Source organism: Pinus tabuliformis, chromosome 4_2 (genome assembly GCF_031772625.1).
Source record: "Pinus tabuliformis cultivar Carrire ecotype Pingquan chromosome 4_2, CPIR1, whole genome shotgun sequence".
Taxonomy (NCBI): domain Eukaryota; kingdom Viridiplantae; phylum Streptophyta; class Pinopsida; order Pinales; family Pinaceae; genus Pinus; species Pinus tabuliformis.
The window spans coordinates 88,199,423-88,210,984 of NC_142304.1; the positions used below are offsets into that span (position 1 = coordinate 88,199,423).

Below are 11,562 nucleotides of genomic sequence, written 5' to 3' on the forward strand. Positions count from 1 at the left end.
AGTGAATTCTTTAAGGAACATACTGACTGGACCCTCTAAGAAGGCTTACGACATCAAGGCTTGGTTGTAAGCTTTGCTCTTGATTTATTTTAATACAATCAACAACAATTTCCTATATCTTGTGTATAATTTACTTGATAGCTTATGATTCCTTGACTTTATAATTAAATAGGTTATTGTTGTTCTCGGTTACGTGCTCTGTTGTTTTCTTGTGGTGTTTAAGATCAATTACTCATTAAGGAGAAAGAAATAGAAGCTAGAGTAGTGCAACGGAAGCTTCACCAAACACCGGTTTTGAGCTAGGCCTCCAAAGATGACTATTTAAGGAAATCGATTAATGTTTTGTTTTGCTGTGACTAGACCCACTCTAGGGCTAGAGGGGTTGCCTTTGTCCGCAGAGGGAACACTTTTCTACTTCACACATAGGCTAACACTGAATTCTAGAGAAAGCCGAGCCACAAATACATCGATGGTGCAAGGCCACTAAAGATAGGGACGTCGACAAAGTGCACACCACGAAACAAAGAAATGACCAAGTCCCACAAAAAACCCACAATCCAAAGGGAGGAAAAAAGACACAACCCGCTACTTCTTTTTTTGTTAGAAGGGGAGTGGCTCACGAGAGGACGAGGAATTACCTCGACGGTAAAGGCATGAGATAAGATTTCCACCCTCATGCCCATTGGCAGGTAAAATTTCAATCTTAATGGAGCTCAGACTGAGGGAGGGGTTTTTCATTACCTGGACACCCAACCCTTCTGTGATGGCATATCGAGGAATAGTTGGGAGGACTAGGGTGGCCAGCCTAATGGGTTGAACCACTCTTCATCCATCCCATACTAACCCCACCCCAACAATTTCCCCTCACGGAAGGTTTAAGCTACCAGGTGCGTGTGCAACCACTCCCTCGACCCAACCACTAGCAAAAAAGCTCACCCAAACAAAACATCAACCACCGCCACCTTTTCGAGAGAACCAACTATGGAAGCCAACACCCCTAGACCATGCCTTCTGAGAAAGAAAATACCAAGAACCACCACTACAAATGAGTCTAAATTTATCCATCGTATTTCCCAAGCACCTCAACTGTAGCAACCATGCTCGGCCAAACAAATCGTCCAAAGGGATCCTAAGAAACAAGCTTCTGAACCCCCTACAGAAAAACATTGGGGGAAAGAAAAACAAAGGATGGATGGGACAAGCACAAGCATGGCTAGCAAGCACACACATGAAAAGACAAGCGTTACCTCAAGACAAGCAACCAACAATGTTCCCACCAAACACCAAACCCTCTCCCCTAGAGACACACCACACAGTCCCACATTGCAATCGAAACCCATTCGAACCGAACCAAAAAAGAAAACCCCTGCTATCAATGATCCTACCGCAGGTTCACCTATGGTAACCTTGTTAAAACTTCTCCTTCCTCTAAATGATAAGGTTCAATGAACTTCTCATGACATCGATGGTGGCGAACCACCATCTTCAACGCAATATGAACACTTCACCAGATCATTCAATCAGTAGGAGTGACGGGTGGTGTGCACAAAGGGTAGTGACATAGTCAACACGAGTTGATGACACATGCTTACTAGGAATTCCTCATTGAAGACTAATAATTGCAATGGTCTATCCCCATCATGATGCAATTTGAGAAGATTTCCTGATCCTCTTGAACCAAGAAGAAAAATCCATTGGCTGCATCAGTGTAGCGCGCGTGTAGCCCAGAACATCTAAGGGCATCACAGACTTGTTATTTCCTCAAACTTCCATAGCTTAAATGGCCATAGTCCCTCTAAGAAGTTGGTCGTGAAGGGGAACCTATGCGTAGCTAGTTAGCAGGTTGAGGTCTCATTCGTTATCGAAATTAACCAGACAAATCTCTCCACCAACTAAGAACGACGATGCACCACCACCCATAGAATCAAGAAAGAGCTCTCAATCTGTGAATCCTTACTATGTCTGGACCTGGTAAGTTTCCCCGTGTTGAGTTAAATTAAGCCACAGGCTCCACTCCTGGTGGTGCCCTTCCATCAATTCCTTTAAGTTTTAGCCTGAGACCATACCCCCCCAGAACCCAAACACTCTGATTTCTCAGAAGGTGCTAGCGGAGTCCTTAGAGCAACATCCGCTGATCCCTAGTTAGCATCATTTATGTTTGAGACTAGGACGATATTTGATTTTCTTTGAGCCCACAACTTTCATTCTTGATTAATGAAAAAATCCTTGGCAAAATCTTTCGTAGTGGTCTGTCTTTCATAAATCCAAGAATTTCACCTCTGATAATGAAATACGAATGCCCCTAACAATACTTATTAATCATTACTCCAATCATGAAGGCCAACAGAATAGGACCAGACTCGTATAACAGTATTCCATGCTAATGTATTCAGAGCATAAGCTTGCTTTGAGCACTCTAATTTTTCAAGGTAACATCACCGGAGCTGTGACCCAGCCAATTAAGGCCAGGAGCATGCTGCTGACAAAAGGGATGGAAGGGAAAGTGCACACCAAGTAGGCGGACCAAAATTTATGACCCAAGATCCAATCACAAGATTTTTAACTGCAACAACTTAAATATATGCTATTGGAGCTGGAATTACTGCGGCTGCTATCACCAGACTTACCCTCCAATGGATCCTCGTTAAGGGATTTAGATTGTACTCATTCCAATTACCAGAATCAATGAGCCCAATATGGTTATTTATTGTCACTACCTCCCCATGTTAGGATTAGGTAATTTGCACGCCTGCTGCCTACCTTGGATGTGGTAGCCATTTCTTAGGCTCCCTCTCCAAAATCGAACCCTAATTCTCCATCACCCGTCACCACCACGGTAGGCCTCTATCCTACCATAAAAAATTGATAGGGCAGAAATTTGAATGAAACATCGCTAACACAAGGGGTGTGCGATCCATTGAGTTATCACAATTCATCGAAGAAGCAGGCAAGCTTGCGCCAACCTTTTATCTAAAAAATGCATCCCTTCCAAGGAGTCTGGCTTGGTGCACGTATTAGCTCTAGAATTACTATGGTTATTTGAGTAGTATGGTACCATCAAAAAAACTATAACTGATTTAATGAGCCATCCGCAATTTCACAATCTAAATTAGTTCATACTTAGACATGCATGACTCAATCTTTGATACAAGCATATGACTACTGAAAGGATCAACCAGGTAGCACCCTCCCACCTCAAAGGACTTTCCAGACACTCTCTTACCAAGAGCCAACTTGAACACCCATCAAGTCAAAGAAATATCAAAATATCATGTAAAACTTTATGCCTTGCACCTCTTGCATCCCAAGAAGGAAGCACACGCAACATGCCAAGGACATGGTGAACAAATGGGTAGAACTACCGAGCCACAACACACCAAGGCCACTTTGGAGTTTGCAACAATGCCCCAACCAACAAGAAAATGAGTGATCACTCACCCACTCCTTAGAAATGCCTCAAAAATCCTCCACGCCCAGCACCGAGACCACCTAGGAGTCCACCCAGACAGTAGCAATGGTGGACATCAATCTCCCAATTGCCTGTGGTAGCCTTGATGTAAAGGAAATAAATGGAGAATGAACAACCACGCAACCTGTATATTATAAATGAGCTCCAACCCTCCCCACCCTACACCGAGGCCACCTAGGAATCCACCTGGATAGCAGCAACGATGGACCTCGATCTCCCGATCGCCCGTGGCAGCCTCAATGTGAAGGAAAAGGAAGGAAATAAAAATGGAATGACCGACCACAAATCCTATCATAGAGAGGCCATACAAACCTCCCCGCCTCTCACCGATGCCACCTAGGAGTCCACCTGAACAACAACAACAGTGGACCCTTATTGGATGATCACATGTGGCAGCCTCAACACAAAGGAAAGGGAAGGAAATAATACAAGACAAACCGAGCCCACAACCTCCCCTAGAAATGGGACCAACCCTCCCCTCCCCACACAGAGGCCGCCTAGGAGTCCACCCGGATAGCAGCAATGATGGACCTCAATCGCATGATTGCCTGCGGCAGCCTCAATGCAAATGAAATGGAAGGAAATAAAACAAGACCAATCAAGCCCACAACCTCTCTTAGAAATGGCCCCCGACCCTCCCCGCCCTACATCGAGGCCACCTAGGAGTCCACCCGGACAGCAACAACGATGGACCTTGATCACCTGACCACCTGTGGCAACCATGATGCAAAGGAAGAGGAAGGAAATAAATTAAAATAAAGAGGTTTGCTATACAATACAAGAACATATCCAAATAGGAGGAGGGATCGGGCAACTCTGCACCCCACGCACCCTACGTATAGGCAACCTAGGAGATCGCCCACAGCTTTACCAATTGGACAAAGAACAATTTTCACCTATGACCACCTCCATGAAGAGGATGGAGGTCGAAGCATTCCACTGTGAAATCCTTCTTCAAGATAGCCCCCACCATCGACATTGCAGGCATCCTCTCCATTGTACCACGAGCATATACACAATTGAAACAACAAATACCCATAAACATTGTGACTTAACATTTCCAACTGCGAAAGTCTGCCACGCATGTGAGATGCAATGAAAAATTCGACCACTCGATCAAAGATATGGACCAACACATCTATCAAAACCTCAAAGCCAACGTAACCATGAAAAATGTGCACTTTGAAAGGAATGTCAACCCTTAACTTTACAATAAGGGAAAAAGCGCCTCACATCGCCTGACAAAAAAAGCAAGCAAGAGGGAGGGTAGGTGGTTTACAACAAAAACCCTTCCACGTTCCTCTTAAATGTATGCATCTCAACTAACAATGACAACAAAGAAAGAGTACAAGCACAAGAAATCAGAACCATAAATATCCGAACAATGAAGAGGCTAGCCGTCATAGGGAGCCACGTGACAAAAACCTATACAACTCCAAGAACTTAGAGAAAAAGGGGAATTGTTCACATATGCCTCCCAGGACAAGCATGACCAACATTACTGCTCATGTGCTACCGAGTGGGTATGGAGAGAAGATGAAAATTGGCCACCCTAAAAACAACCCAAGGCTATTCTTAAGGCAAACCTGAAAAACCAACTCAATTACCAACCCACCTTTCACACGAAAAGCAAAACCATCCCCACACATGGCTGCCTAGCCCAATCAAAATTTTCTATTCGCAACAATTGAGGGGCACGATAGCAACATAGGCACAATGGAGTTTTGGGGTTTCCATCTGGGACCTAAACAACGAAGGCTCAAAGGAGCACCAAGCAAAATTTAGCATTCTTATCGTTCAGATGGGAAAGAGGGATAGGGACGAGCATGGCCAACATTACCGCTCATGTGCTACCAAGTGGGGATGGAGAAAATATGAAAATCGGCCACCCCACAAATGACCCAAGGCCATTCTTCAGGCAAACTCGACAAAACAAATCAATTACCAACCAACCTTTCACAAGGAAAGAAAACCTATCACTTGTATCATTTGGATGGCCACAAGGGATAGGACGAGCTAGGGAGCCACACCATAACAACCCATACAACTCCAAGAACTTAGAGAGCAGAAAGGGAATTGTTCAATATGCCTCCCAGGATGAGCATGGCCAAAATTACTGCTCATGTGCTACCAAGTTGGGATGGAGAGAAGATGAAAATTGGCCATCATACAAATGACCTAAGGCCATCATCCAGGCAAACTCGAAAAAACAACTCAATTACCAACCCACCTTTCACATGAAAAGAAAACCTGTCACTTGTATCATATGGAAGGGCACGAGGGGACCAATATGATCTAGGGATCCACACCACAAAAACCCATACAACTTCAAGAAATAAGAGAGCAGAAGGGGAATTTCTCACATATGCCTCCTCGGAAGCGCATGGCCAACATTACCACTCATGTTCTATCGAGTGGGGATCGAGAGACGATGAAAATCAGCCACCCTACAAACGACCCAAGGCCATCGTTCAGGCAAACCCAAAAAAACAACTCAATTACCAACCCACCTTCCACATGAAAAGAAAACTTGTCACCTGTATCATTTGGATGGGAACGCGGGAACCAAGATGAGCCAGGGAACCACACCACAACAACCCATACAACTCCAAGAACTTAGAGAGCAGAAGATCAATTGTTTACATATGCCACCCGAGACGAGCATGGCCAACATTAACACTCATGTGCTACCGAGTGGGGATGGAGAGAAGATGAAAATTGGCCATCCTACAAATGACCCAAGGCCATTGTTCAGGCAAGCCCAATAAAAAAACTCAATTACCAACCCACCTTTCACATGGAAATAAAACTTGTCACTTGTATCCTTTGGATGGGCATGAGGGACCAAGACGAGCCTGGGAGCCACACCACAACAGCCTATACAACTCCAAGAACTTTGAGAGTAGAAGGGGAATTTTTCACATATGCCTCTTAGGACAAGAATGGGCAACATTACCGCTCATGTGCTACCGAGTGGGGATGGAGAGAAGGTGAAATCGACCATCGTAAAAATGACCCAAGGCCATCTCTTCAGGTAAAGCGGAAAAAACAACTCAATTACCAACCCACCTTTCACATGAAAAGAAAACTTATCACTTGTATCATTTGGATGGGCACAAGGGACCAGGACAAGCCTGAGATCCACACCACAATAGCCCATACAACTCCAAGAAATTGGAGAGAAGAAGGGGAATTGTTCACATATGCCTCCTGGGATGAGCATGGCCAACATTAATACTCATGTGCTACCTAGTGGGGATGGAGAGAAGAAGAAAATTGGCCACCCTACAATTGACCCAAGGAAATCCTTCAGGAAAACTTGAAAAAACAACTCAATTACCAACCTACCATTCACACGAAAAGAAAGCCTATCACTTGTATCATTGCGATGGGCACGAGGGACAAGGACGAGCTCGGGAGCCACACGACAACAACCCATACAACACCAAGAACTTGGAGAGAAGAAGGGGAATTTTTCACATATGCCTCCTGGGACAAGAATGGAAACATTACCACTCATGTGCTACTAAGTGGTGATGGAGAGAAGATGAAAATAGGCCACCCTACAAATGACCCATGGCCATTCTTAAGGAAAACCCAAAAAACGACTCAATTACCAACCCACCTTTCACACAAAAGGAAAACCTGTCAATTTTATCATTTGGATGGGCATGAGGGGACCAGGATGAGCCTAGGAGCCACACCACAACAACCCATATAACTTGAAGAACTTAGAGAGCAGAAGGGGAATTTTTCACATATGCCTCTCGAGACGAGCATGGCCAACATTAACGCTCATGTGCTACCGAGTGGGGATGGAGAGAAGATGAAAATTGGCCACCCTACAAATGACCCAAGGCCATCGTTTAGGAAAGCCTGAAAAAATAACTCAATTACCAACCCACTTTCCACATAGAAAGCAAACTTGTCACTTGTATCATTTGGATGGGCACGAGGGACCAAGACGAGCCTGGGAGCCACACCACAACAGCCCATACAACTCCAAGAACTTGGAGAGCAGAAGGGGAATTGTTCACATATGCCTCCTAGGACGAGCATGGGCAACATTACCGCTCATGTTCTATCGAGTGGGGATGGAGAGATGATGAAAATCGGCCACCCTACAAATGACCCAAGACCATTCTTCAAGTAAACTCAAAAAGCCAACTCAATTACCAACCCACCTTTCACACGAAAAGAAAACTTATCACTTGTATCATTTGGATGGGAACAAGGGACCAGGACCAACCCAGGAGCCACACCACAATAGCCCATAAAACTCCAAGAACTTTTAAAGCAGAAGGGGAATTGTTCACATATGCCTCCCGGGATGAGAATGGCCAACATTACCGCTCATGTGCTACTGAGTGGGGATGGAGAGAAATGAAAATTGACCACGCTAGAAATTACCCAAGGCCATTCTTCAAGCAAACCCAAAAAAATAAAAATCAATTACCAACCTACCTTTCACACAAAAAGAAAACCTATCACTTGTATCATTTGGATGGGCACGAGGGACCATGACGAGCCGAGGAGCCACATCACAACAACCCATACAACTCCAAGAACTTGGAGAGAAGAAGGGGAATTGTTCACATATGCCTCTCGGGATGAGCATGGCCAACATTACTGCTCATGTGCTAGTGAGTGGGGATGGAGAGAATAAGAAAATTGACCACCCTACAAATGAACCAAGGCCATTCTTCAGGCAAACTCGAAAAAACACTTCAATTACCAACCCACCTTTCACATGAAAAGCTGACCCAGGGACCAAGACGAGCATGGCCAACATTACCGCTCGTGTTCTACTGAGTGGGGATGGAGAGTAGATGAGAATAAACCACCCTACAAATGACCCAAGGCCATCCTTCAAGAAAAACCGAACAAACATCTCAATTACTAGCCCACTTTTCACATGAAAAGCGAGACCACACTCGAACAAGTTTACATGGGCACCCTCACACGACCCAAACCAACCCAATCGAATGAGTTTTCATGGGTGACCTCACACGACACAACACAACTTGACCCAACCCAACTGAGTTTACATTGGTGCCCACACACAACATAAACAAAGGCACAAGGGAGAGTTGGGCAAATGAGCTACACGAACTTGCACAAAGCCCAACTCGGGTCACAACTTAGGAATTTTGATACTGCCTCGTGTGCCTGGTTGCACCCTCACATTGAATGACCTGATCAAATGAGTTTACATAGACGCCCTCAAACGACCTGCCCGAACGAGTTTAGATGAACACCCTCAAATGACCCACTCGAACGAGTTTACATGGGCACCCTCAAATGACCCACCTGAACGAGTTAACAAGGGCACCCTCAAATGACCACGCTGAATGAGTTTACATGGCCACCCACAAATGAACCACCCGAACGAGTTTACAGGAATGCCCTCAAACCACCTGCCCGAATGAGTTTACACGGGTACCCTCAAATGACTGGCCCAAACGAGTTTACATGGACGCCCAAACACGACCGAAATGAGGGCACAAGGTAGAGTTGGGCAAACGAGCTGGAAGAATGTGCACAAATCTCACCCCAGGTCACAACTTAGCATTTTTTATACAGGTTCATGTGCCCGAGCATGCCCCACACTAAATGACCTAACCAAACGAGTTTACACAGACGCCCTCACCCGACCCACCCAACCCGCCTGAATGAGTTTACATGGAAACCCTCGCCCAACCTGCCGGAATGAGTTTACACAGATGTCCTCGCCTGACTCGCCTCAACGAGTTTACAATTGATGCCCTCGCCCGACCTGCTCGAATGAGTTTACATGGACGCCCTCAAATGACCCACTTGAACGATTTTACACGGATGCCCTCAAATGACCCACCCGAACGAGTTGACACGGACGCCCTCAAACAACCCACCCGAACGAGTTTACATGGGTGTCCATACGACCAAAATGAAGGCACAAGGGAGAGTCAGGCAAACGAGCTGCACGAACATGCACAAAGCCCACCTCAGGTCACAACTTGGAATTTTTTATAAGGGCTCATGTTCTCAAGTGCGCCCTCACACTTAACGACCCGACCGAATGAGTTTACGTGAACACCCTCGCCCGACCCGCTCGAACGAGTTTACATGGGCGACCTCACCCGACCCGCCCGAACAAGTTTACACAGAGACCCTCAAACGAACCGCTCGAATGACCCACCCAAACAAGTTGACACGGACGTGCTCAAATGACCCACCTGAATGACTTTACATGGGTGCCCACACGACCGAAACGAAGGGACAAGGGAGAGCCAGGCAAACGAGCTGCACGAATGTGCACAAAGCCCACCTCAGGTCACAACTTAGCATTTTTTATATGAGCTCATGTGCTTGGGCATGCCCACAAACTAAACGACCTAACTGAATGAGTTTACATGGACACCCTCTCCCGATCTGCTTGAACGACTTTACATGGACGCCCTCGCCCAACCCACCTAAATGAACTGCCCGAATGAGTTTACATGAATTCCCTCAAATGACCTGCCCGAACAAGTTTACACGAATGCCCTCAAATGACCCGCCTAAACAACACACCCGAACGAGTTGACACAGACACCCTCAAACGTCCTACTTGAACAAGTTAACATGGGTGCCCACACAACCGAAATGAAGGCATAAGGGAGAGCTAGTCAAACGAGCTGCACGAACATGCACAAAGCTCACCCCGGATCACAACTTAGCATTTTTTATATGGGATCGTGTGCTTGGGTGTGCCCTCACATTGAATGACCCGACCAAACGAGTTTACAAGGACACCCTCACTCGACCCACCTGAATGAGTTTACATGGACGCCCTCACCCAACCTGCCCAAACGAGTTTACATGAACACCCTCAAATGACCCACCCAAACGAGTTGAAACGGACGCCCTCAAATGACCTTCCTGAACAAGTTTACATGGGCACCCACACGACTGAAATGAAGGGACAAGGGAGATCCAGGGAAACGAGCTACACGAACATGCATAAAGCCCACCTCGAGTCACATTTTAGCTTTTTTGATATGGGCTCGTGTGCTTGGGCATGCCCTCACACTGAACGACCCGATCGAACGAGTTTACATAGACACCATCACCCGACCCGCCCGACCAAGTTTACGTGGATGCCCTCACCCAACCCGCCCAAATGAGTTTACACAGATGCCCTCAAACGACACGCCTAAACGAGTTGACACGGATGACCTCAAAAGACCTACCCAAACAAGTTGACACGGATGCCCTCAAATGACCCACCTGAATGAGTTAACATGAGTGCCCACACGATCGAAACGAAGGCGTAAGGGAGATCCGGGCAATCGAGTTGCACGAGTGTGCACAAATCCCACCCCGGGTCACAACTTAGCATTTTTGATACAGGCTCATGTGCCCAGACGCACCCTCACACACGACTCAACCGAACGAGCTTGCACGGAGACCCTCACTTGACCCTCCTGAACGAGTTTACACGGATGCCCTCACCTGACCCGCCCTAACGATTTTACACAGACACCCTAAAACAACCCACCGGAATGACATGCCTGAATCAGTTGACACAGACGCCCTCAAACGACCCACTTGAATGAGTTTACATGGGTGCCCACACGACCAAAGCGAAGTCACAAGGGAGAGTTGGGCAAACAAGTTGCATGAACATGCACAAAGCCCACCCCGGGTCACAACTTAACATTTTTGATATGGGCTCATGTTCCTAGGCATGCCCTCACACTGAATGACCTGACCAAATGAGTTTACATGGACACCCTTGCCCAATCTAACCTGTCATGCCCCTACATTGGCAGTACTCTTTCAACAACACTATAACGAGGTGCAACACCATCGACCACTTTCTTTTCACTAATACTTGCGATCGTGGACTACGCCTAACTTTCGATACTTAGCTTATTTTCTTCTTTACCAAGTATTATGTTTTCCCTTATACACATTGAAAACCATTAACATTCACCATAAACATCATTAACCATAAATGAACAACAATTATAAAGGGAGGGGAAACTCCATATAATGAATCTGCCCAAATAATCAATATATATACAAGTTAAATCTTGAGGAAACCCCAAATTTTCACTTAGCCAAATTTT

The 11,562-nt window shown here is 45.9% G+C and overlaps 1 pseudogene; it reads right to left on the reverse strand.

Annotated features, from left to right (window-relative positions):
- Positions 1 to 1,373: 1,373 nt before the first annotated feature.
- LOC149168383 (18S ribosomal RNA) lies at positions 1,374 to 3,182 on the reverse strand (annotated as a pseudogene).
- Positions 3,183 to 11,562: the final 8,380 nt, after the last annotated feature.